Below are 27,804 nucleotides of genomic sequence, written 5' to 3'. Positions count from 1 at the left end.
GAGTGAGAGGGGGAGAGAGGGGATGGAGAGAGGGGAGATGGAGTGTGAGGCAGGGGTTTGAGGCAGGGGGCGATATTGGATGGGGTTGGCGAGGGTGTGGTGTTGGATGGGGTTGGGGGAAGGGGGCAGTTTTGGATTGGGTTGGGTAAGGAGACGGTGTTGGACGGGTTTGGGGAGGGGGTGATATTTGATGGGGTTGGGGAAGGGGGTGGTGTTGGATGACGTTGTGGGAGAGGGCGGTGTTGGATGGGTTTGGGGAGGGGGCGATATTTGATGGGGTTGGGGGAACGGGGTGGTGTTGTACAGGGTTGTGGGAGGGGGCGGTGTTGGGCGGTGTAGGGGAGGTGGCGGTGTTGGACGGGGTTGGGGAGGGGACAGTGTTGGGGAGGTGGAGGTGTTGGACGGGGTTGGGGAGTGGATTCGTAGCAGGGTAGCAGTGTTGGATGGGAGCAGTGGGCATGGATTTGGGTGTGGGGTGTGGTGCTGAGTGCGGGAGGCGGGGGTCATGTTGGACGGCAGTGAGGGTCAGGCTGTGGTGTGGGTGGACGGCGGTGAAATTCAGGCTGGCCGCAGTGTGTGGATGGCGGTGAGGGTCAGGCTGGGGACGTTATGTGGACGGCAGTGAGTTTCATGATGGGGGCTGTGTGTGGACGGCCTTGAGTGTCAAGCTGGGGGTGCTGTGTGGACGGTGGTGAGGGTCAGGCTGGGGGCAGTGTTTGGAGGGGCAGTGAGGTTCATGCTGTGGGTGGTGTTGGATGGCATTGAAGGTCAGGGTGGAGGCGTTGTGGGTAGGGTGGTTAGGGTCAGTTTGGGGGTGTTGTGCGGTGGTGGGGATCAGGATGGAGGCGGCGAGTGGGCATCAGTCATGGTCAGGCTGGGAGCGGTGTGGGGACAGCAGTGAGGTTCAGGCTGGGGGCAGAGTGTGAGCGGCGGTGAGGGTCCGGCTGGGGTGGTGTATGGGCGGTGGTGAGCGTCAGGCTGGGGGCGGTGAGTGGACGTTGGTGAGAGAATCAGGCTGAGAGCGGTGTGTGGACGGCAATGAGGGTCAGGCTGGGGGAAGTGTGTGGGTGGTAGTAACGGTTAGGGTTGGGGCGGTGTTGGACAGTGGTGACGGTCAGGCTGGGGGCGGTGTGTGGATGGTGGTGAGGTTCATTCTGGGGCAGTGTGTGGACAGCGGTGAGGGTCAGGCTGGGGGCGGTGTATGGGTGGCAGCGAGGTTCATTCTGGGGGTGGTGCATGGATGGCGGTGAGGGTCAGGCTGGGGGCTGTGTGTGGATAGCAGTGAGGGTCAGGCTGGGGATTTTGTGTGGATGGCGGTGGTGGTCAGGCTGGGGGTGGTGTGTGGATGGCGGTGGTGGTCAGGCTGGGGGTGGTGTGTGGACGGCCGTGAGAGTCAGGCTGGGGTGGTGTGTGAATAGCGGTGAGGGTCAGGCTGGGGATTTTGTGTGGATAGCGGTGAGGGTCAGGGTGGGGGTGGCATGTGGACGGCAGTGAGAGTCAGGCTGGGGTGGTGTGTGGATGGCAGTGAGGGTCAGGCTGGGAGGGGTGAGTGGATTGTGGTGAGGGTAAGGCTGGGGGTGGTGGGAGGATGGTGGTGAGGTTCATTCAGGGGTCGGTGTGTGAACGGCAGTGAGGGTCAAGCTGGGGGCGGTGAGTGGAAGGCGTTGAGGGTCAGGCTGGTGGTGGTGTGCGGATGGCAGTGTGGGTCAAGCGGGAGGCAGTGTGTGGATGGCAATGAGGTTCTTTCTGGGGGCGGTGTGTGGACAGCGATAAGTCTCATGCTGGGGACAGTGTGTGGACGGAATTGAGGGTCAGCCTGGGGGCGGTGTGTGGATGGCAGTGAGGGTCAGGCTGGGAGCGGTGTTAAATGCTGGTGAGGGTCAAGCAGGTGGCGGTGTTGAATGCTAGTGAGGATCAGGCTGGGTGCAGGTTTGGATGGCAGAATGTGGGCGGCAGTGAGGGTTAGGGTTGGGGTGGTGTTGGACGGCAGTGAGGGTCAGGTTGGGGGCAGTGTGTGGACGGCGGTGAGGGTCAGGCTGGGGCAGTGTGTGGGCGGTGGTGAGCGTCAAGCTGGGGACGGTGTTGTGCGGTGGTGAGGGACAGGATGGAGGCTGTGAGTGGGCATTGGTGACAGATTCAAGCTGAGAGCGGTGTGTGGACGGCAGTGAGGGTCAGGCTGGGGGCAGTGTGTGGGTGGCAGTGACGGTTAGGGTTGGGGCGGTGTTGGACATCAGTGAGGGTCGGCTGGGAGCGTTGTGTGGATTGCGGTGAGGTTCAGGCTGTGGGCAGTAGTGGATGGCGGTGAGGGTCAGGCTGGGGGTGGTGTGTGGATGGCGGTGCGGGTCAGACTGGGGGTGGTGTGTGGACGGTTCTGAGAGCCAGGCTGGGGGCAGTGTGTGGATGGCGGTGAGGGTCAGGCTGGGGATGTTGTGTGGATGGCGGTGAGGGTCAAGCTGGGGGTAGTGTTTGGATGGCGGTGAGAGTCAGGCTGAGGGTGGTGTGTGGATGGTGGTGAGGGTCAGGCTGGGGGCGGTGTTTTGTGGTGGTGGGGGTCAGGGTGCGGGCGTTGTTGGAAGACAGTGAGGGTCAGGCTTGGGGCGGAGTTGGACCGCGGTGAAGGTCAGGCTGGGGGCAATGTGTAGACGGCAATGCAGATCAGGCTGGGAGCGGTATGTGAGCGGTGGTGAGGGTCAGGCTGGGGATGGTGTTGAACAGTGGTAAAGGTCAGTTTGGGGGTGGTGAGCATCAGGCTGGGGGTGGTGTATGGATGGTGGTGAGGATCAGGCTGGGTGCGGTGTATGGGCAGTGGTGATGGTCAGGCTGGGGACGGTGTGTGGGTGGTTGTGAGCATCAGGCTGGGGGTGGTGTATGGATGGCGGTGAGGATCAGGCTGGGTGCGGTGTATGGGCAGTGGTGATGGTCAGGCTGGGGACGGTGTGTGGGTGGTTGTGAGGGTCAGGCTGGGGATGGTGTTGAACAGTGGTGAGGGTCAGGCTGTGGGCGGTGTTGTGCAGTGGTGGGGTCAGTCTGCAGGCGGTGAGTGGATGGCACTAAGGGTTAGGCTGGGGAGAAGTGTGGGCGGCAGTCAGGTTCAGGCTAGGGATGGTGTGTGGGCAGCAGTGAGGGTTAGGGTTGGGGCGGTGTGTGGACGGCAGTGAGTGACAGGCTGGGGGCGGTGTTTTGTGGCAGTGAGGGTCAGGCTGGAGGTGGATTTGGACGACAGTGAGTGTCAGGCTGGGGCGCACTGTTGGAAGGCGGTGTGGATCAGACTAGGGGCATTATGTGGACGGCATTGAGTTTATGGCTGGGTATCCATGTGCGGGTGGTGGTGAGGGGCAGGCTGAGGGCGGCGTGTGGACAGCAGTGAGGGCAAGGCTGTGGGCGATGTGTATGGCGATGAGTGCAAGGCTGGGGGCAGTGTGTGGGCAGCGGTGGGGGTCAGACTGTGGGCGGTGTTGGACAGTGGTGAGGGTTGGGCTGGGGGCGGTTTTGTGCAGTGGTGGGGTTCAGGCTGGGGGCGGTGAGTGGGCGAAGGTGAGGGTCAGGCTATGGGTGGTGTTGGACGGCGGTGAGGGGCAGGGTTAGGCCAGTGTGAGATGGCGGTGTGGTTCATGCTGGGGCCTGTGTTGTACGGCGGTGAGAGTCTGGCTGGGGTGGTGTGTGGACGGCTGTGAGGGTCAAACTGGGGATGGTGTTGAACGGTGGTGAGGGTCTGGCTGAGGGCAGTGTTGTGTGGTGGCGGGTGTCAGGCTGGGGGCATTGTTGGAAGGCGGTGAGGGTCAGGGTGGGGGCAGTGTGTGGATGGCGGTGTGGTTCATGCTGGGGCCGGAGTTGTATGGAGGTGAGGGTCAGGCTGGGGACAGTGTGTGGGCGGTGGTGAGGGGCAGGCTGGCGACGGTGTTGAACGGGTGGTGAGGGTCAGGCTCTGGGCGGTGTGTGGAGGGGCATTGATGTTCATTCTGGGGGCAGTGTTGGACAGCGATTAGTGCCAGGATGTGGGCGGCGTTTGGATGGCAGTGAGGGTCAGGGTGGGGGCGTTGTTCTGCGGTGGTGGGAGTCAGTCTGGAGGTGGTGAGTGGGCGGTGTGTGAACAGCGGTGAGATTCAGGCTGGGTGAGGTGTGTGGACAGCAGTGAGTGTCAGGCTGTGGTGGTGTGTGTGCGTCAGTTAGGATTAGGATTAGGGTGGTGTTGGATGAAAGTGAGATTCATGCTGGAGGCGGTGTGTGGACTGCAGTGAGTGTCAGTCTGGGGTGGCTGTTGGATGGCGGTGAAGGTCAGGCTGGGGCCGGTGTGAATGGTGGTGAGTATCAGGGTGGAGTGGTGTGTGGACGGCAGTGGGGTCAGGCTGGAAGTGGTGTTGGACGGTGGTGAGGGTCAGGCTGGGGGCAGTGTGTGGGTGGTGGTGAGGACAAGGCTGGGGGAATGTTTGGACAGCGGTAAGGGTCAGACAATGGGCGGTGTTGGACGGTGGTGGGGGTCAGCCTGGGGGCGGTGAGTGGGTTTCGGTGAGGGTCAGGCAGGGAGCAGTGTTGGACAGCAGTGAGGGACAGGGTGGGGGCGTTGTGTGGGTGGTGGTGATGGTCAGGGTGGGGGTGGTGTTTGGACGGCAGTGAGGGTCAGGCTGTGGGTAGTGTGCGGAAGGTGCTGAGGGTCAGGCTGGGGGCAGTGTATGGGCGCTGGTGAGGGTCAGGCTGGGGATGGTGTCAAACGGTGTTGAGAGTCAAAGTTGGGAGCGGTGAGGGTCAGGCTGGGGGCGGTGAGGTTCATGCTGGAGGCAGTGTTGTACAGCAGTGATGGTCAGGCTGGGGCGGTGTTGGATGGAGGTGTTTGTCAGGCTGGGGGCATCGTGTGGACAGTGGTGAGTGTCAGGCTGGTGGCGATGTGTGTGCAGTTGTGAGTGTCAGGCTGGGGGTGGTGTGTGCAAGCGGTGAGGTTCAGGCTGGGGGTGGTGTTGGACGGCGGTGGGGGTCAGTCTCAGGGTGGTGTGTGGATGGCGGTGAGGGTCAGGCTGGGGGCAGTGTGTGGATGGCAGAGGGTATCAGGCTGGGGCCGGTGTGTGGACAGTGGTGAGTGCCAAGCTGGGGGCGGTGTGTGGGCAGAGGTGAGGGTCAGGCTGGGGGTGGTGTGTGGACGGCGGTGAAGGTCAGGCTGGGGGCTGTGTATGGATGGCGGTGCGGTCAGGCTGGGGGCGGTGTTAGATGGCGGTGGGGGTCAGTCTCGGGTCAGTGTGTGGATAGCGGTGAGGGTTGGGCTGAGGGCGGTGTGTGGATAGTGGTGAGGGTCAGGCTGGGGGCGGTGTTAGATGGCGGTGAGGGTCAGGCTGGGGGCGGTGTGTGGATGGCAGTGGGTGTCAGGCTGGGGGCTATGTGTGGACGGTGGTGAGGGTCATACTGGGGCGGTGTGTGGACAGGGGTGAGGGCCAGGCTAGGGGCGGTATTGAATGGTGGTGATGGTCAGGCTGGGGGTGCAGTTGGACGGTGGTGGGGTGCAGGCTGGGTGCGGTGCTGGATGGCAGTGAGGGTCAGGTTGCGGGTGGTGTGTGGACGGTTGTGAGGGGCAGGCTGGGGGAGGTCTGTGGAAGGCGTTGAAGACAAATCTGGGTCGGTGTGTGGATGGCAGAGGGGGCAAAGTTGGGGGTGGCGTGTGGTAGCGGTGAGGGTTAGACTGGGGACAGAATTGGACGGTGTTGAGGGTCAGGCTGGGATCGGTGTTGTGCAGTGGTGGGGGTCAGGCTGGGGTGGTGAGTGGGCATCAATGAGGGTCAAGCTGGGGCGGTGTGTGGACAGCAGTGAGTGTCCGGCTGGGGACAGTGTGTGGATGGCGGTGAGGGTCAGGCTGGGGGGGTGGTGAGAGTCAGGCTGGGGCAGTGTTGGACATGGTGAGGGTCAGGCAAAGTGGGAGAGGGTCAGGTTGGGTGCGGTAAGAGACATGCTTGGGGCAGTGAGCGTCAGGCTGGGGGTGGTGTGTGATTGGCGGTGGGGTTCAGGGTGGGGGCGGTTTGTGGATGGCGGTGGAGGTCAGGCTGAGGGCAGTGTGTGGACTGTGGTTGGGGTCAGGCTAGGGCCGGTGTGTGGGTGGTGGTGAGGGTCAGGCTGGGGGGCGGTGTGTGAGCAGCAGTGTGGGGCATGCTGGGGACAGTGAGGGTCAGGCTGGGGGTGGTGTTGGGCGGAGGGGTGGGTCAGCTTGGAGGCAGTGTCTGTGTATGGCAGAGGGAAGGGTCAGGCTGGGGGAAATGTGTGGACAGCGGTGAGGGTTGGCTAGAGGCGGTATTGAATGGTGGTGATGGTCAGGATGGGGGTGCAGTGATGTAAGGTGGTTGGGGGCAGGTGGGGTGCGGTGTGTTGAGGGCCTGTAATGTTCATGCTGGAGGCGGTGTTGGAGGGCAGTGAAGGTCAGTTTGGGGGCAGTGCATGGACAGCAGTGATGGCCAGGCTGGTGGAGGTGGTGAGGGCAAGGCTTTGGGAGGTATGTTGATGGCAGTGAGGGCAAAGTTGGGGCGGTGTGCTTCAGCTGTGAGGGTCAGACTGAGGGCGGTGTTGACAGTGGTGAGTGTCAGGCTGGGGTTAGTGTGTAGATGGCGACGAGGGTAAGGCTGTGGGTAGTGTGTGGATGACAGTGAGGGTCAGGCTGGGGATGGTGTGTGGGCGGCAGTGAGGGTCAGGCTGGGGGCGGTGGTGAGAGTCAGGCTGGGGCAGTGTTGGACACGGTGAGGGTCAGGCTATGTGGGAGAGGGTCAGGTTGAGTGCAGTGCGAGACAGGATGGGGCGGTGAAGGTCAGGCTGGGTGCAGTGTGTGGACGGTGGTGGCGTTCAGGGTGGGGGCCCTGTGTGGACGGAAGTGAGGGGTCAGGTTGAGGGCGGTGTGTGAACTGTGTTTGGGGCTGGCTGGGGGCGGTTTGTGGATGGTGGTGAGGGTCAGGCTGGAGGCAATGAGGGTCAGACTGGGGGCGGTGTTGGATGGTGTGAGGGTCAAGCAGGGGGTGGTGTTGGGCGGAGGGGTGGGTCAGGTTGGGGGCAGTGTGTGGACAGAAGTGTGGGTCAAGTGGGGGGAATTCCTGGACAGTGGTTCAGGCAAGGCTGGGGGCAGTGTGTGGATGGCAGTGAGGGTTCGGCTGGGGGCAATATGTGGATAGCGGTGGGGGTCAGGCTGGTGGTGGTGTTGAACGGAGTTGAAGGTCAGGCTGTGGGCAGTGTTGGGCGGTGGTGAGGGTCAGGCTGGGGTGTGTTGGTGGGTGGCGGTGAGTGTCAGGCTGTGGGCGGTGTGTGGATGGCATTGAGGATCAGGCTGGGTGTGGTGTGTGAATGGCCGTGGGGGTCAGGATGGGGGCAGAGTGTGGGTAGCAGTGGATGTCAGGCTGTGGGCAGTGTGTTGGACGGCAGTGAGGGTCAGGCTGTGGGTAGTGTGCGGAAGGTGCTGAGGGTCAGGCTGGGGGCAGTGTATGGGCGCTGGTGAGGGTCAGGCTGGGGATGGTGTTAAACGGTGTTGAGAGTCAAAGTTGGGAGCGGTGAGGGTCAGGCTGGGGGCGGTGAGGTTCATGCTGGAGGCAGTGTTGTACAGCAGTGATGGTCAGGCTGGGGCGGTGTTGGATGGAGGTGTTGGTCAGGCTGGGGGCATCGTGTGGACAGTGGTGAGTGTCAGGCTGGTGGCGATGTGTGTGCAGTTGTGAGTGTCAGGCTGGGGGTGGTGTGTGCAAGCGGTGAGGTTCAGGCTGGGGGTGGTGTTGGACGGCGGTGGGGGTCAGTCTCAGGGTGGTGTGTGGATGGCGGTGAGGGTCAGGCTGGGGGCAGTGTGTGGATGGCAGAGGGTATCAGGCTGGGGCCGGTGTGTGGACAGTGGTGAGTGCCAAGCTGGGGGCGGTGTGTGGGCAGAGGTGAGGGTCAGGCTGGGGGTGGTGTGTGGACGGCGGTGAAGGTCAGGCTGGGGGCTGTGTATGGATGGCGGTGCGGTCAGGCTGGGGGCGGTGTTAGATGGCGGTGGGGGTCAGTCTCGGGTCAGTGTGTGGATAGCGGTGAGGGTTGGGCTGAGGGTGGTGTGTGGATAGTGGTGAGGGTCAGGCTGGGGGCGGTGTTAGATGGCGGTGAGGGTCAGGCTGGGGGCGGTGTGTGGATGGCAGTGGGTGTCAGGCTGGGGGCTATGTGTGGACGGTGGTGAGGGTCATACTGGGGCGGTGTGTGGACAGGGGTGAGGGCCAGGCTAGGGGCGGTATTGAATGGTGGTGATGGTCAGGCTGGGGGTGCAGTTGGACGGTGGTGGGGTGCAGGCTGGGTGCGGTGCTGGATGGCAGTGAGGGTCAGGTTGCGGGTGGTGTGTGGACGGTTGTGAGGGGCAGGCTGGGGGAGGTCTGTGGAAGGCGTTGAAGACAAATCTGGGTCGGTGTGTGGATGGCAGAGGGGGCAAAGTTGGGGGTGGCGTGTGGTAGCGGTGAGGGTTAGACTGGGGACAGAATTGGACGGTGTTGAGGGTCAGGCTGGGATCGGTGTTGTGCAGTGGTGGGGGTCAGGCTGGGGTGGTGAGTGGGCATCAATGAGGGTCAAGCTGGGGCGGTGTGTGGACAGCAGTGAGTGTCCGGCTGGGGACAGTGTGTGGATGGCGGTGAGGGTCAGGCTGGGGGGGTGGTGAGAGTCAGGCTGGGGCAGTGTTGGACATGGTGAGGGTCAGGCAAAGTGGGAGAGGGTCAGGTTGGGTGCGGTAAGAGACATGCTTGGGGCAGTGAGCGTCAGGCTGGGGGTGGTGTGTGATTGGCGGTGGGGTTCAGGGTGGGGGCGGTTTGTGGATGGCGGTGGAGGTCAGGCTGAGGGCAGTGTGTGGACTGTGGTTGGGGTCAGGCTAGGGCCGGTGTGTGGGTGGTGGTGAGGGTCAGGCTGGGGGGCGGTGTGTGAGCAGCAGTGTGGGGCATGCTGGGGACAGTGAGGGTCAGGCTGGGGGTGGTGTTGGGCGGAGGGGTGGGTCAGCTTGGAGGCAGTGTCTGTGTATGGCAGAGGGAAGGGTCAGGCTGGGGGCAATGTGTGGACAGCGGTGAGGGTTGGCTAGAGGCGGTATTGAATGGTGGTGATGGTCAGGATGGGGGTGCAGTGATGTAAGGTGGTTGGGGGCAGGTGGGGTGCGGTGTGTTGAGGGCCTGTAATGTTCATGCTGGAGGCGGTGTTGGAGGGCAGTGAAGGTCAGTTTGGGGGCAGTGCATGGACAGCAGTGATGGCCAGGCTGGTGGAGGTGGTGAGGGCAAGGCTTTGGGAGGTATGTTGATGGCAGTGAGGGCAAAGTTGGGGGCGGTGTGCTTCAGCTGTGAGGGTCAGACTGAGGGCGGTGTTGACAGTGGTGAGTGTCAGGCTGGGGTTAGTGTGTAGATGGCGACGAGGGTAAGGCTGTGGGTAGTGTGTGGATGACAGTGAGGGTCAGGGTGGGGATGGTGTGTGGGCGGCAGTGAGGGTCAGGCTGGGGGCGGTGGTGAGAGTCAGGCTGGGGCAGTGTTGGACACGGTGAGGGTCAGGCTATGTGGGAGAGGGTCAGGTTGAGTGCAGTGCGAGACAGGATGGGGCGGTGAAGGTCAGGCTGGGTGCAGTGTGTGGACGGTGGTGGCGTTCAGGGTGGGGGCCCTGTGTGGATGGAAGTGAGGGGTCAGGTTGAGGGCGGTGTGTGAACTGTGTTTGGGGCTGGCTGGGGGCGGTTTGTGGATGGTGGTGAGGGTCAGGCTGGAGGCAATGAGGGTCAGACTGGGGGCGGTGTTGGATGGTGTGAGGGTCAAGCAGGGGGTGGTGTTGGGCGGAGGGGTGGGTCAGGTTGGGGGCAGTGTGTGGACAGAAGTGTGGGTCAAGTGGGGGGAATTCCTGGACAGTGGTTCAGGCAAGGCTGGGGGCAGTGTGTGGATGGCAGTGAGGGTTCGGCTGGGGGCAATATGTGGATAGCGGTGGGGGTCAGGCTGGTGGTGGTGTTGAACGGAGTTGAAGGTCAGGCTGTGGGCAGTGTTGGGCGGTGGTGAGGGTCAGGCTGGGGTGTGTTGGTGGGTGGCGGTGAGTGTCAGGCTGTGGGCGGTGTGTGGATGGCATTGAGGATCAGGCTGGGTGTGGTGTGTGAATGGCCGTGGGGGTCAGGATGGGGGCAGAGTGTGGGTAGCAGTGGATGTCAGGCTGTGGGCAGTGTGTTGGACGGCAGTGAGGGTCAGGCTGAGGTTGGTGTTTGGATGGCGGTGGGGTTCAAGCTGGGGTCGGTGTGTTTGGCGGTGGGTGTCAGCCTGAGGGCGGTGTGTGGATGGCAGTGGGGTTCAATCTGTGGGTGGTGTGTGGGCGGCGGCGGGGTTCAAGCTGGGGGCGGTGTGTGTTCGGAGGGGACGGTCAGACTGAGGTCGGTTTGTGAACGATGGTGGGGGTCAGCTTGAGGGCAGTATGTGGATGGCAGGGAGGGTCAATGAAGGTCAGGCTGGGGGCAGTGTGTAGATGGTGTTGAGGTTCAGGCTGGGGTGCTGTGTGAACAGCGGTGAGGGTCAGTCTGGGGACGTTGTGTGGGCGAAGATAAGGGTCAGGCTGGAGACGGTGTGTGGATGGTGGTGAGGGTCAGGCTGGGGGTGGTGTGTGGTCAATGCTGAGGGTCAGTCTGGGGGCGGTGTGTTGACAGCGGTGAGGGTCCTGCTGGGGGTGGTGTGTGGACCTCCGTGAGGGTCATTCTGGGGGCAGTGTGTGGGCAGTGGAGAGGGTCAGGCTGGGGGCGGTGTGCAGTCAGCACTGAGGGTCAAGCTGGGGTGGTGTGTGGACGGGTTTAGGGTCAGGCTGGGTGCGGTGTGCGGACGGCCGTGGGGGTCAGGCTGGGGGTGGTGTGTGTGTGGAGGGGAGGGTCACGCTGGGGGCGGTGTGTGGGCGGTGGTGAGGTTCAGGCTGGAGCGATGTTGGGTGGTGGTGGGGTTCAGGCTGGGTTCGGTGTGAGAACGACATTGGGGGTCAGTTTGGGGGTGTTGTGTAGACAGAGGTGAGGGTCAGGCTGGGGGCGGTGTTGGATAGCACTGAGGGTCAATTTGGGGTCGGTGTGTGGGCAGTGGTGAGGGTCAGGCTGGGGCGGTGTGTGGATGGCAGTGAGGGTCAGGCTGTGTGCGGTGTGTGGATGGCAGTGAGGGTCAAGCTGGGGGTGGAGTGTCGTTGGCGGTTAGGGTCAGGCTAGGGGCGATGTGTAGTTGACAGTGAAGGACAAGCTGGGGGTCGTGTGTGGACGACGGTAGGGGTCAGACCTGGTGCAGTGTGTGGACGGCAGTGAGGGTCAGGTTTGTGGCAGTGTTCTACGGCGGTGGGGGTCAGGCTGAGGTAGGTTGGTGAATGGAAGTGGATGTGAGGCTGGGGGTGGTGTGTATGGCGATAAGGGTCAGACTGTGGACGGTGTGTTCGACGTCGGTGAGGGTCAGGCTGGGAGTAGTGTGTGTGCAGTGGTGAGGGTCAGGCTGGGTCAGTGTTGGCCAGGGGTGGGGCTCATGCTGGGGGTGGTGTGTGTTCGGAGGGGACGGTCAGGCTGGGGTCTGTGTGTGAATAACAGTGGGGGTCAGGCTCTGGGCGGAATGTGAACAGTGGTGAGGGTCAGGCTGGGGGCGATGTTGGATGGCAGTGAGGGTCAATTTAGGGACGGTGTTTGGGTGGCAGTGAAGGTCAGGCTGATGGCTGTGTGTGGGCGGCGGTGAAGGTCAGGCTGGGGTGGTGTGTGGTTGGCGGAGAGGGTCAGGCTGGGGGTGGTGTGTGGATGGAGGAGGGTGTCAGGCTGGGGCGGTTGGTGGACGGCGGTGAAGGTCAGGCTATGGACAGTGTGTTCGACATTAATGAGGGTCAGGCTGAGGGTTGAATGTGTGCGGTGATGTGAGTCGGGTTGGTGGAGGTTGGTGGCCAGCAGTGAGGGTCAGGCTGGGGGCTGTGTGTTCAACGTCAATATGTCAGGTTTGGGGTGGTGTGTGGATGGCGGTGACGGTCAGGCTGGGGTTGTGCTGGACAGCAGTGAGAGTCAGGCTAGAGACGGTGTGTGGATGGCATTGAGGGGCAGGATGGGGGCGGCATATTGACGGAGGTGAGGCTCAGGTTGGGTACAGTGTGTGTACGGCAGTGAGGGTCAGGCTGGGGGCAATGTGTGGATGGCAGTGAGGGTCAGGTTGGTGACGGTGTGTGGACGGCTGTGAGGGTCAGGCTGGGGGCGTGTGAGGATAGCAGTAAGGGACAGGCAGGGGGCGGCGTGTGGTCAGCGATAGGGGTCAGGCTTGGTGCGGTGTGTGGATGGCAGTGAGGGACAGGGTGGGGGCGGTGTATTGACGGCTGTGCGGGTCAGCCTGGGGGAAGTTGGTGGACGGCGGTGAGGATCAGGCTGTGAGCGGTGCGTTCGATGTCGATGAGGGTTACGCTGGGGGTGATGAGTGGACGTCAGTGAGTGTCAGGCTGGGGGTGGTATGTGGATGGTGGTGAGGGTCAGGCTAGGGGCAGTTGGTGGACAGAGGTGTTTGTCAGGCTGGGGGCGGTAGTGGACTGTGGTGAGAGTCACACTGTGGACAGTGGGTTTGCCGTTGATGAGGGTCAGGATGGGGGCAGCGTGTGGACAGCGGTGAAGGTCAGACTAGGGGCGGTGTGTAGACAGCAGTGAGAGTCAGGCAGTGTGCAGTGTGTGGACAGCAGTGAAGGTCAGGGATGGTGCAGTGTGTGGACAGCGGTGAAGGTCAGGCTGGGTCAGTGTTACATGTCATTGAGGGACAGGCTGGGTGCGGTGTGTGGACGGCGGTGGAGTTCAGGCTGGGAGTGTGTGTGAACGGTGGTGCGCGTCAGGCTGGGAGTGGTGTGTGAATGATGGTGAGGGTCAGGCGGGGGAGTGGTGTGTGGACGGCAGTGAGGGTCAGGCTGAGGATAATGTGTGGGCAGTGGTGAGGGTCACGCTGTGGGCGGTGTGTGGACAGTGGTGAGGATCAGGCTGGGAGTCATATGTGAACGGTGGAGAGGGTCAGGCTGGGGGTGGTGTGTAGATGGCGGTGAGGGTCAGACTGGGTCGGTGCTAGACGACCGTGAGAGTTCGGCTGGGGACGGGTGTGGACGGCTGCGAGGGTCAGGCTGGGGGCGGTGTGGGACAGCAGTAGGGGTCAGGCTGGGGGTGGTGTATCGATGGCGGTGAGGGTCAGGTTTGTGGTAGTGTTTGACGGCGGTTGGGGTCAGGCTGGGGGCGATGGGTGCACGCTGGTTGGGGTCAGCCAGGGGACAGTTGGTGGACGGCGGTGAGGGTCAGGCTGTGAGCAGTGTGTTCAACGTCGATGAGGGTCTTGCTGGGGATGGTGCGTGGACATCAGTGAGTGTCAGGCCTGGGGTGGTGAGTGGATGGTGGTGAGGGTCAGCCTGGGGGCAGTTGGTGTACAGAGGTGGATGTCAGGCTGGGGCGGTGGTGGACGGAGGTGAGGGTAAGGCTGGGTCGTTGTGTTGACGGTGGTGAGGGTCAGGCTGTGGGTGGTGTGTTGACGGTGGTGAGGATCAGGCTGGGAGTCATATGTGAACGGTGGAGAGGGTCAGGCTGGGGGTGGTGTGTAGATGGCGGTGAGGGTCAGACTGGGTCGGTGCTAGACGACCGTGAGAGTTCGGCTGGGGACGGGTGTGGACGGCTGCGAGGGTCAGGCTGGGGGCGGTGTGGGACAGCAGTAGGGGTCAGGCTGGGGGTGGTGTATCGATGGCGGTGAGGGTCAGGTTTGTGGTAGTGTTTGACGGCGGTTGGGGTCAGGCTGGGGGCGATGGGTGCACGGTGGTTGGGGTCAGCCAGGGGACAGTTGGTGGACGGCGGTGAGGGTCAGGCTGTGAGCAGTGTGTTCAACGTCGATGAGGGTCTTGCTGGGGATGGTGCGTGGACATCAGTGAGTGTCAGGCCTGGGGTGGTGAGTGGATGGTGGTGAGGGTCAGCCTGGGGGCAGTTGGTGTACAGAGGTGGATGTCAGGCTGGGGCGGTGGTGGACGGAGGTGAGGGTAAGGCTGGGGCGGTGTGTTGACGGTGGTGAGGGTCAGGCTGTGGGTGGTGTGTTGACGGTGGTGAGGGTCAGGCTGTGGGTGGTGTGTTGACGGTGGTGAGGGTCAGGCTGTGGGTGGTGTGTTGATGGTGGTGAGGGTCAGGCTGTAGGTAGTGTGTTGATGGATGTGAGGGTCAGGCTGGGAGCAGTGTGTGGACAGTGGTGAGGGTCATTCTGGGGGCATTGCATGGGCGGTGGTGAGGGTCAGGCTGGGGGCGTTGTGTGGGCGGTGGTGAGGGTCAGGCTGGGGGCGTTGTGTGGGCGGTGGTGAGGGTCAGGCTGGGGGCGTTGTGTGGGCGGTGGTGAGGGTCAGGCTGGGGGGGTTGTGTGGGCGGTGGTGAGGGTCAGGCTGGGGGCGTTGTGTGGTAGATAGTGTGGGTCAGGCTGGGTGCTAATTTTGGACGTCAGTCAGAGTCAGGCTGGGGGTGTGTTCGACGTCAATGAGAGTCAGACTGGAGATGGTGTGTGGGAGATTGGGAGGGTCAGGCTGGGGCAGTGTGTGGGCAGGGGTGAGGGTCAGGCTGGGGGCAGTGTGTGGGTGATGTTGAGGGTCAAGCTAGGGGTGGTGTGTGGGTGGTGGTGAGGATCAGGCTGGGGGCAGTGTGTGGGCAGTGGTGACAGTCAGGCTGGGGGCGGTGTGTGCTTGGCATTGGGGGTCAGGTTGGGCGCAGAGTGTGAACGGCGGCTAGGGCGGTGTGTGTTTGGAGGGGAGGGTCAGGATGTGGTCGGTGTGTGGATGGCAGTGAGCAACAGGCTGGGGGCAGAGTGTGGACGGCGCTGAGGGTCAGGCTGGGGGTGGTGTGTTCGATGTCGATGAGAGTCAGGCTGGGGAGTGTGTATACTGTGGTGAGGATCAGGCTGGGGTCATTGTTGGCCGGCGGTGACGGTCAGGCTGGGGGCCGTGTGTGCGCAGTGGTGAGGGTCAGCCTTGGGGTGGTGTGTACGGCGGTGAGTGTCAGGCTGGTGGCAGTGTGTGGATGGTAGTGAGGGTCATTCTGGGGGTGGTGTGTGGGCGGTGGTGAGCATCAGGCTGGGGATGGTGTGTGTAAGGTGGAGAATGTCAGGCTGGGGGTGGTGTGTAGACGGCAGTGAGGTTCAGGCTGGGGACGGTGTGTGGACAGCGGTGAGGGTCAGCCTTGCAGTGGTGTGTGGACGGTAGTGAGGGTCATTCTGGGGTTGGTGCGTGGGCGGCTGAGAGGGTCAGGATGGAGACGGTGTGAGGGTGGCGGTGAAGGTCAGGCTGGGGGTGGTGTGTGGATGGCGGTGAGGGTCAGGCAGTTGGTGGTGTGTGGACGGAATTGAGGGTCATTCTGGGGTGGTATGTGGGCGGTGGTGATGGTCAGGCTGGGGGTGGTGTGTGGGCGGTGGTGTGGGTCACCTTGGGGGTGGTGTGTGGAAGGTGGAGATTGTCAGGCTGGGAACGGTGTGTAGATCGCAGTGAGGGTGATGCTGGGTGCGATGTGTGGGTAGTGGTGAGGTTCAGGCTGGGGGCATTGTTGGATGGTGTTGGTGTCAGGCAGGGCGTGGTGTGTGTTCAGATGGGACGGTCAGGTTCAGGTCGATGTGTGAACATCAGTGAGAGTCATGCTGGGGCGGTGTGTGGACGGCGGTGAGGGACAGGCTGGTGGTGGTGTGTGGACGGCGCTGAGGGTCAGGCTGGGGGCGGTGTGCGGATGGCAGTGAGGGTCAGGCTTGGGTCAGCGTTAGACGGCAGTGAGCGTGAGGCTGGAGGCGGTGTGCGGGCAGTGGTGAGGGTCAGGCTTGGGGCTTTGTGTGGTCTCGGTGATGGTCAAGCTGGCGGTGGTGTGCGGATGGCAGTGAGGATAAGGCTGGGGCGGTGTGTGGGCGGCGGTGAGGTTCAGGCTTGTGGCAGTGTTGGACAGTGATGGGGTCAGGCTGGGGAGGGTGATAGATAGCGGTGGGGTCAGGCTCATGGCGGTTGGTGGATGGTGGTGAGGGTCAGTCTGGGGGTGGTGTTTGGGTGGCGGTGAGGCTCAGGCTTGTGGCAGTGTTGGACGGCATTGGGGGTCAGGCTGGTGGCAGTTGGTGGAGAGCGGTGGGGTCAGACTGGGGGTGGTTGATGGATGGTGGTGAGGGTCAGGCTGGGAGCGATGTGTAGAAAGCGGTTGGGGTGAGGTTAGGCGCAGAGGGTGGATGGCAGTGGTGGTCAGTCTGGGGGCGGTGTGGATGGTGGTGAGGTTCAGGCTGGGGGTGGTGTGAGGATGGCAGTGAGGGTCAGGCTGGGGGTGGTGTTGGATTGCAGTGCAGGTCAATTTGGGGTCGGTGTGTGGGCAATGGTGGGGTTCAAGCTGGGGGCAGCGTTTGGACGGCAGTGAGAGTCAGGTTGGGGGCGGTGTGTTCGACGTCAATGAGGGTCAGCCTGGGGATGGTGTGTGGGTGATGTTGATAGTCAGGCTGGGGGCGGTGTGTGGGCGGTCGTGAGGGTCAGGCTGGGGGCGGTGTGTGGGTGGTGTTGTGAGTCAGTCTGGGAACGGTGTATGGATGACAGTGAGGGTCAGGTTGGGGGCGCTGTGTGGATGGCAGTGAGGGACAGGCTGGGGTTGGCTTGTGGACTGCGGTGAGGGTCAGGCTGGGTGCAGTGTGTGCACAACAGTGAGGGTCTGGCTGAGGACGGTATGTGTAAGGCATTCAGGGTCAGGCTGGGGGTGGTGTGTGAATGGCTGTGAGGATAAGGTTAGGGTCACTGTGTGGGCAGCAGTGAGGGTCAGGCTGGGGCGGTATTGGACAGCGGTGAGGGTCAGGCTTGTGGCAGTGTTGGACGGTGGTGGGGGTCAAGCTGGGGGTGGTTGGTGGATGGCAGTGGGGGTCAGGCTGGGGTGGTGTTTTGACGACGGTGAGGGTCAGGCTGGCGTCGAAAGTGGACGGTGGTGAGGGTCCGGCTGGGGTCATTGTTGGGCGACAGTGAGGGTGAGGCTGGAGATGGTGTTTGAGTGGCGGTGGTGGTCAGGCTGGGGCGGTGTATGGGCAGTGGTGAGATCAGGCTGGGGGTGGTGTGTGGACAGTGGTGAGGTCAGGCTGGGGGTGGTGTGTGAACGTCTGTGAGGATAAGGCAAGGGTCGGTGTGTTGGCGGCAGTGAAAGTCAGGCTTGGGCGGTATTGTACGGCAGTGAGGGTCAGGCTTGTGGCAGTGTTTGTCAGTGGTGCGGGTCAGGCTGGGGGCAGTTGGTGGACAGCAGTGGAGATCAGGATGGGGCCGTTGGTGGACGGCGGTGAGGATCAGGCTATGGGTGGTGTGTTCGACGTCGATGAGGGTCAGGCTGGGGAGTGTGTGGGTGGTGGTGAGGGTCAGGCTGGGGTCATTGTTGGATGGCAGTCAGGGTTAGGCTGGAGATGGTGTGTGGGTGGCGGTGAGGGTCAGGCTGGGCGGTGTGAGGGTGGTGGTGAGGGTCAGGCTTATGGCAGTGTTGAACAGTGGTGGGGTCAGGCTGGGGCGGTTGGTGGATAGCGGTGGGGTCAGGCTCGTAGTGGTTGGTGGACGGTAGTGAGGGTCAGTCTAGGGGCGGTGTTTGGGCAGCGGTGAGATTCAGGCTGGGGGCGGTTTTAGGTGGCGTTGGGTGTCAGGCAGGGGGTGGTATGTGTTCGGAGGGGACGGTCAGACTTATCGATGCGTTAATGACAGTGGGTTTCAGGCGGAGGGGGCAGTGTGTGGATGGCGGTGAGAGACAGGCTGGTGTCACTGGGATTCTCTGAAACACACTGTGACACTCTCTGAGAGATTGTGACACACTGTGACACTCTCTGAGACTCTCTGAGATGCACTGGGAACCTCTCTGACAATTTGAAACGCACTGTGACATTCTCTGGCACATTCTGACACACTCTGACACTGTCTGTGACACGCTGCGACCCGCTCTGACAATTTGATACACACTGTGACACTATCTGACAGACTGTGACACATTGTGACACTCTCTGAGACGGACTGTGACACTCTCTGATCTTATTTGACACTTTCTGAGACACACCGTGATACAGTATGACTCTATCTGACACTCTCTGAGGCAAAGTATGACATACTGTGACACACTCTGACTCACTCTGACATATCTGAGACACACTGTAACACTCTCTCACAGACTGTCACCATCTCTGAGCCAAATGCTGACACTCCCTCTGACACTCTCTGAGACACAATATGACACATTGTGACACTCTCTGACTCTCTCAGAGACACACTGCAACACTCTCTCATGGACTGTGACTGTCTCTGAGCCGAATGCTGACACTCTCTGAGACACAGTATGACACACTGTGACACTTTCTGACTCTCTCTGAGACACTCTGCAATACATTGTAGGATTCTCTGACAGATTGTGTCACACTGTGACACTCTCTGAGAAAAACTGTGACACTTTCTGACTCTCTCTAACACTCTGAGACACACTGTGAAACTCTCTTAGACTCACTGTGACCCTCTGTGACACTCACTGACAGACTGACACACTGAGACACTCACAAAGACTGACTGTGACACTTTCTGACTCTCTCTGACTCACTCGGAAATATACTGCAGTCTTCTCTGACACACTGTGACACACTGTGACATTCGTTGACAGGCTGTGACACTCTCTGACTCTCTCTAAGACTCTTACACACACTGTGACACTCTCTCACAGACTGACACACGGAGACACTTTGAGACGCACTGAGACACTCTCTGATCCTATCTGACAATCTCTGCGATACACTGTGACACACTCTGGCTCTCTCTGAAACACACTGTGACACTCTCCAATACACACTGTGACACTCTCTGACTCTCTCTGAAAAACACTGTGACTCGCTCTGACAGACTGTGACACACTGTGACAAACTCTGACACGCGCTAAGACACACTGTGACACTCTCTTGAAACACACTGTCACACTCTCTGATAGACTGTGACACACTGTGACACTCTCTGACAGACTGTGACACACTATGACACTCTCTGAGACAGACTTTGACACGGTCAGAGACACTGTGACACTGTCAGAGACAGACTGACACACTGTGACACTCTCAAAAACAGACTGTGACACTTAATGTCTCCCTCTGAATCTCTGAGACACACTGTGACAAGCTCTTACAGTCGGTGACACTGTGACACTTTCTGATACTCTCTGAGAAACACTATGACACTCTCTGACAGACTGTGACACACTGTGACACTCTCTGAGACAGACTGTGACACTTTCTGACTCTCTCCGAATCTCTGAGACACACTGTGACACTTTCTGACTCTCTCTGAGACACTCTGCAATACACTGTAAGATTCTCTGACAGATTGTGTCTCACAGTGACACTCTGAGAAATACTGTGACACTTTCTGACTCTCTGAGACACACTGTGACACTCTCTTAGACATACTGTTACCCTCTCTGACACTCTCTTAAACACATTTTTACATTCTCTGACTCTCTCTGACTCTCGAAGGCACACTGTGATACTCTCTGAACGACTGTGACACACTGGGACACTCTCAAAGACACACTGTGACACTTTCTGACTCTCTCCGAATCTCTGAGACACACTGTGACACTTTCTGACTCTCTCTGAGACACACTGTGACACTCTCTGACTCTCTCTGAGACACTCTGCAATACACTATAAGATTCTCTGACAGATTGTGTCTCACAGTGACACTCTCTGAGAAATACTGTGACACTTTCTGACTCTCTCTGAATCTCGGAGACACACTGTGACACTCTCTGACTCTCTCTGAGGCACTCTGCAATACACTGTAAGATTCTCTGACAGATTGTGTCTCACAATGACACTCTCTGTGAAATACTGTGACACTTTCTGACTCTCTCTGACTCTCTGAGACACACTGTGACACTGTCTTAGACATACTGTTACCCTCTCTGACACTCTCTTAAACACACTTTGACATTCTCTGACTCTCTCTGACTCTCTCGAAGGCACACTGTGATACTCTCTGAACGACTGTGACACACTGGGACACTCTCAAAGACACACTGTGACACTTTCTGACTCTCTCCGAGACACTCTGCAATACACTGTAAGATTCTCTGACAGATTGTGTCTCACAGTGACACTCTCTGAGAAATACTGTGACACTTTCTGACTCTCTCTGAATCTCGGAGACACACTGTGACACTCTCTGACTCTCTCTGAGGCACTCTGCAATACACTGTAAGATTCTCTGACAGATTGTGTCTCACAATGACACTCTCTGTGAAATACTGTGACACTTTCTGACTCTCTCTGACTCTCTGAGACACACTGTGACACTGTCTTAGACATACTGTTACCCTCTCTGACACTCTCTTAAACACACTTTGACATTCTCTGACTCTCTCTGACTCTCTCGAAGGCACACTGTGATACTCTCTGAACGACTGTGACACACTGGGACACTCTCAAAGACACACTGTGACAGTTTCTGACTCTCTCCGAGACACTCTGCAATACACTGTAAGATTCTCTGACAGATTGTGTCTCACAGTGACACTCTCTGAGAAATACTGTCACACTTTCTGACTCTCTCTGACTCACTGAGACACACTGTGACACTCTCTTAGATACACTGTAACCCTCTTTGAAACTCTCTTAAACACACTTTGACATTCTCTGACTGTCTCTAAGGCAACTGTAATACTCTCTGAACGACTGTGACACACTGAGACACTCTCAAAGACAGACTGTGATATTTCTGACTCTCTCAGAGACTCTCTTAGACACACTGTGATATTCTCTGAGACAGACTGTGACACTCGCTGACTCTCTCTGAAAGACACTGTGACACTCTCTGAAACACACTGTTACATTCTCTGACAGATTGTGACACACTGTGACACTCTCTGAGACACATTGTGACACTCTCTGACTCTCTCTGAAACACACTGTGACATTCTCTGACAGATTGTGACACACTATGACACTCTCTGAGACACAATGTAACACTCTCTGACAGACTGTGACACACTGTGACACTCTGACTCTCTCTGAAACACACTGTGACACTCTCTGACAGACTGTGACACACTGTGACACTCTCTGAGAAACAATGTGACACTCTCTGAAAGACTGTGATAATCTGACTCTCTCTGAGACTCACTTAGACACACTGTGACATTCTCTGAGACACACTGTGACACTCGCTAACTCTCTCAAAAAGACACTGTCACAGCCACTGAAACCCACTGTGACATTCTCTGAAACACACTGTGACACATTGAGACACTCTCTGAGACAGACTGTGACACTCTCTTAGACATACTGTGACCCTCTCTGACACTCTCTTAAACACACTTTGACATTCTCTGACTCTCGTTGACTCTCGCGAAGGCACACTGTGAGACTCTCTGAACGACTGTGACACACTGAGACACTCTCAAAGGCAGACTGTGACACTTTCTGACTCTCTCTAACACTCTCTGAAAGACACTGTGACACTCTCTGACTCTCTCTGAAACACACTGTGACATTCTCTTAAAGATTGTGACACACTGTGACACTCTCTGAGACACAATGTGACACTCTCTGACCAACTGTGACACAATGTGACATTCTCTGAGTCTCTCAGAAGCCCACTGTGACACTCTCAAAGACAGACTGTGGCACTTTCTCTCTCCCTCTGAATCTCTGAGACACACTGTGACACACTGTTACAGATGGTGACACACTGTGACACTTTCTGATACTCTCTGAGACACACTATGACACTCTCGGACACACTGTGACACTCTCTGAGAGAGACTGTGACACTTTCTGACTCTCTCTGAATCTCGGAGACACACTGTGACACTTTCTGACTCTCTCTGAGACACTCTGCAATACACTGTAAGATACTCTGACAGATTGTGTCTCACAGTGACACTCTCTGAGAAATACTGTGACACTTTCTGACTCTCTCTGACTCTCTGAGACACACTGTGACACTCTCTTAGACACACTGTGACCCTCTCTGAAACTCTCTTAAACACACTTTGACATTCTCTGACTCTCTCTAAGGCACACTGTGACAATCTCTGACAGACTGTGACACACTGAGACACTCTCAAAGACAGACTGTGACACTTTCTGACTCTCTCTGATATTCTCTTAGACACACTGTGATATTCTCTGAGACAGACTGTGACACTCGCTGACTCTCTCTGAAAGACACTGTGACACTCTCTGAAACACACTGTGACATTCTCTGAGACACACTGTGACACTCTCTGACTCTCTCTGAAACACACTGTGACATTCTCTGCCAGATTGTGACACCCTGTGACACTCTCTGAGACACAATGTGACACTCTCTGACAGACCTAGACACACTGTAACACTCTGACTCTCTCTGAAACACACTGTGACACTCTCTGATAGACTGTGACACACTGTGACACTCTTTGAGACACAATGTGACACTGTCTGACAGACTGTGATACTCTGACTCTTTGTGAGACTCACCTAGACACACTGTAACATTCTCTGAGACACACTGTGACACTCGCTGACTCTCTCTGAAAGACACTGTGACACCCTCTGAAACACACTGTGACACATTGAGACACTCTCTGAGACAGACTGTGACACTTTCTGACTCTCTCTGAGACACTGTGCAATACACTGTAAGATTCTGACAGATTGTGTCTCACAGTGAAACTCTCTGAGAAATCTGTGACACTTTCTGACTCTCTATGACTCTGAGACACACTGTGACACTCTTAGACGCACTGTGACCCTCTCTGACACTCTCTTAAACACACTTTAACATTCTCTGACTCTCTTCGAATCTCTCTCAGGCACACTGTGATACTCTCTGAATGACTGTGACACACTGAGACACTCTGACTCTCTCTGAAACACACTGTGACACTCTCTGAAACACACTGTGACATTCTCTAACAGATTATGAAACACTGTGACATTCTCTGAGACACACTGTGACACTCACTGACTCTCTCTGAGACACAATGTGACAGTCTCTGACAGACTGTGATACTCTGACTCTCTCTGAGACTCTCTTAGACACACTGTGACATTCTCTGAGACACACTGTGACATTCTCTGACAGATTTTGACACACTGTGACACTCTCTGAGACACAATGTGACACTCTCTGACAGACTGTGACACACTGTGACACTCTGACTCTCTCTGAAACACACTGTGACACTCTCTGACAAACTGTGAGACACTGTGACACTCTCTGACTCTCTCTGAAACACACTGTGACACTCTCTGACAGACTGTGACACACTGTGACACTCTCTGACTCTCTCTGAAACACACTGTGACACTCTCTGACAGACTGTGAGACACTGTGACACGCTCTGAGACACAATGTGACACTATCTGAAAGACTGTGATACTCTGACTCTCTCTGAGACTCACAGAGACGCACTGTGACACTCTCTGAGACACACTGTGACACTCGCTGACTCTCTCTGAAACACACTGTGACACCCACTGAAATACACTGTGACATTCTCTGAAACACACTGTGACACATTGAGACACTAACTAGACAGACTGTGACACTTTCTGACTCTCTCTGACTCTCTGAGACACACCGTGACACTCTCTTAGACATACTGTGACCCTCTCTGACACTCTCTTAAACACACTTTAACATTCTCTGACTCTCTTTGACTCTCTCGAAGGCACACTGTGATACTCTCTGAACGACTGTGACACACTGAGACACTCTCAAAGGCAGACTGTGACACTTTCCGAATCTCTCTGACACTCTCTGAAACACACTGTGACACTCTCTGACAGACTGTGACACACTGTGACACTCTCCGAGACACAATGTGACACTTTCTGACGGACTGTGACACACTGTGACACTCTCTGAGACTCTCTGAAACACACTGTGACAGTGTCTGAGACACACTGTGACATTCTCTGAGACACACTGTGACACTCGCTGACTCTCTCTGAAAGACACTGTGACACTCTCTGAAACACACTGTGACATAATCTGAGACACACTGTGACACTCGCTGACTCTCTCTGAAAGACACTGTGACACTCTGTGAAACACACTGTGACATTCTCTGAGACACACTGTGACACTCTGACTCTCTCTGAAACACACTGTGACAGTCTCTGACAGACTGTGACACACTGTGAAACTCTCAGAGACAGACTGTGGCACTTTCTGACATTCCCTGTCTCTCTGACACCCACTGTGAAACTCTACGATCCTATCCCACTCTCTTTGAGACACCCTTGACATACTCTGACAGACTTTGACCCACTGTTACACTTTGAGATGCACTGAGACACTCTCTGATCCTAACTGACAATCTCTGAGACACACTGTGACATTAGAACATAGAACATAGAACATAGAAGAATACAGCGCAGTACAGGCCCTTCGGCCCTCGATGTTGCGCCGATCAAAGCCCACCTAACCTACACTAACCCACTATCCTCCATATACCTATCCAATGCCGGCTTAAATACCCATAAAGAGGGAGAGTCCACTACTGCTACTGGCAGGGCATTCCATGAACTTACGACTCGCTGAGTGAAGAACCTACCCCTAACATCAGTCCTATATCTACCCCCCCTTAATTTAAAGCTATGCCCTCTTGTAATAGCTGACTCCATACGTGGAAAAAGGTTCTCACTGTCAACCCTATCTAACCCCCTAATCATCTTGTACACCTCTATCAAATCACCCCTAAACCTTCTTTTCTCCAATGAAAACAACCCCAAGTGCCTCAGCCTTTCCTCATAGGATCTTCCTACCATACTAGGCAACATCCTGGTAAACTTCCTCTGCACCTGTTCCAGTGCCTCCACATCCTTCCGATAGTATGGCGACCAAAACTGCACACAATATTCCAGATGCGGCCGCACCAGAGTCTTATACAACTGCAGCATGACCTCAGGACTCCGGAACTCAATTCCTCTACCAATAAAAGCCAGTACGCCATATGCCTTCTTCACTACACTATTTACCTGGGTGGCAACTTTCAGAGATCTGTGTACATGGACACCAAGATCCCTCTGCTCTTCCACACTACCAAGTAATCTACCATTAGCCCAGTAATCCATCTTTTTATTACTCTTACCAAAGTGAATCACCTCACACTTAGCTACATTGAACTCCATTTGCCACCTTTCTGCCCAGCTCTGCAGCTTCTCTATATCCCGCTGTAACCTGTCATATCCTTCTTCACTGTCTACAACTCCTCCGACTTTCGTATCATCCGCAAACTTGCTCACCCAACCTTCTAACCCTTCCTCCAGGTCATTTATAAAAATGACAAACAGCAATTGTCCCAAAACAGATCCTTGCGGATCTGTGACGGCACTCCAAGATGAACCTTTGCCGTCAACTACTACCCTCTGTCTTCTTCCAGAGAGCCAATTCCTAATCCAAACCTCCAACTCACCCTCAATGCCATATCTCTGTATTTTCTGCAGTAGCCTACCATGGGGGACCTTATCAAACGCCTTACTAAAATCCATATATACCACATCTACCGCTTTCCCCTCATCTACCTCCTTAGTCACCTTCTCAAAGAATTCAATAAGGTTTGTGAGGCACGACCTGCCCTTCACAAAACCATGCTGACTATCCTTGATCACATCATTCTTATCCAGATGTGCATAAATCCTATCCCTTACAATTCTCTCTAAGACTTTGCCCACAACAGAAGTGAGACTCACTGGCCTATAGTTACTAGGATTATCACTACTCCCCTTCTTGAACAAGGGAACCACGTTTGCTAGCCTCCAGTCCTCTGGCACTACTCCTGTCGACAAAGAGGACACAAAAATCAAGGCCAATGGCTCTGCAATCTCATCCCTTGCTTCCCAGAGAATCCTAGGATAAATGCCATCAGGCCCAGGGGACTTATCTATTTTCACCCTTGCCAGAATTTCCAACACCTCTTCTCTACATATCTCAAAGCCATCCATTCTACTTATTCGTGCCTCAGTATTCATATCGACAACAATGTCCTGTTCCTGAGTGAATAGTGACGAAAAGTATTCATTCAGCGCCTCCCCAATCTCTTCAGCCTCCACACGCAACTTCCCATTACTATCCTTGATTGGACCTATTCCTTCCCTAGTCATTCTTTTATTCCTAACATACCTATCGAAAGCCTTAGGGTTTTACCTAATCCTACCAACTAAGGACCTTTCATGTCCCCTCCTTGCTGCTCTTAGCTCTCTCTTCAGGTCCTTCCGGGCTACCTTATAACTCTCAATCGCCCCTATTGGACCTTCACGCCTCATCTTTACAAAGGCCGCCCTCTTCCATTTAACAAGGGATTCCAACTCCTTATTAAACCACGGCTCCCTCACACGACCCTTTCCTCCCTGCCTGATAGGTACGTACTTATCAAGGACATTCAATAGTTGCTCCTTGAACAAGTTCCACATATCAATTACGCTCTTGCCTTGGAATCTACTTTTCCAATCCACACATCCTAAGTCATGCCTCAACGCATCATAATTTCCCTGCCCCCAGCTATAAATCTTGCCCTGTAGTACACACTTATCCCTCTCCGTCACTAGAGTAAAAATCACCGAATTGTGGTCACTGTCCCCAAAGTGCTCACCTACCTTTAGTTCTAATACCTGGCCTGGTTCGTTACCCAGAACCAAATCCAGTATGGCCTCACCTCTTGTTGGCTTATCTACATATTGTGTCAGGAAACTCTCCTGCACACATTGCACAAACACTGACCCATCTAACGAACTTGAGCTATAGCTTTCCCAATCAATATCAGGAAAGTTAAAGTCCCCCATAACAACCACCCTATTACTGTCACTCTTCTCCTGAATCATCTTCGCAATCCTTTCTTCAACGATTCTAGGACTATTAGGAGGCCTGTAAAAGACTCCTAACAGGGTGACCTCACCTCTCCTATTCCTAACCTCAACCCAAACTACCTCAGATGGCAAATCTTCGTCCATCTTCCTTTCCACCGCTGTAATACTATCTTTGACAAGCAAAGCCACACCCCACCCCTCTTTTACCCCCACCTCTGACCCTACTAAAACATTTAAACCCTGGAACCTGCAACAGCCAATCCTGTCCCTGATCTAGCCACGTCTCCGTAATAGCCACAACATCGAAGTCCCAGGTACCAACCCACGCTGAGAGTTCACCTACCTTATTTCGTATACTTCTGGCATTAAAGTATACACACTTCAAGCCACTGTTCTGTTTACAGGCACCCTCCTTTAAGATTGATGCCATATTCCTAACCTCCCTACACTCCAGGTCCTGCACCCTAAAGCTACAGTCTGGGTTCCCATGCCCCTGCAGAGTTAGTTTAAATCCCCCCCAAGAGCACTAGCAAACCTCCCCCCAAGGATACTGGTGCCCCTCAGGTTCAGGTGCAGACCATCCTGTTTATAGAGGTCCCACCTTCCCCAGAAAGAACCCCAGTTATCCAAGTACCGAAATCCCTCCCTCCTGCACCATCCCTGTAGCCACGCATTTAACTGTTCTCTCTCCCTATTCCTCGACTCTCTATCACGTGGCACGGGTAACAAACCAGAGACAACAACTCTGTTCGTTCTAACTCTGAGCTTCCAACCTAGCTCCCTAAAAGCCTGTCTAACATCCTCAGCACTCCTCCTACCTATGTCATTGGTGCCAATATGGACCACGACTTCAGGCTGCTCCCCCTCCCCCTTAAGGACCCGGAAAACACAATCAGAGACATCACGTACCCTTGCACCTGGGAGGCAACATACCAAACGTGAGTCTCTCTCGTTCCCACAAAACCGCCTATCTGTGCCCCGAACTATCGAGTCCCCAATTATTATTGCTCTGCTCTTCTCCACCCTTCCCTTCTGAGTAGCGGGGACAGGCTCCGTG

Source organism: Chiloscyllium punctatum, chromosome 41, assembly GCF_047496795.1.
Source record: "Chiloscyllium punctatum isolate Juve2018m chromosome 41, sChiPun1.3, whole genome shotgun sequence".
Lineage (NCBI taxonomy): Eukaryota > Metazoa > Chordata > Chondrichthyes > Orectolobiformes > Hemiscylliidae > Chiloscyllium > Chiloscyllium punctatum.
This window is presented reverse-complemented; position numbering follows the sequence as displayed.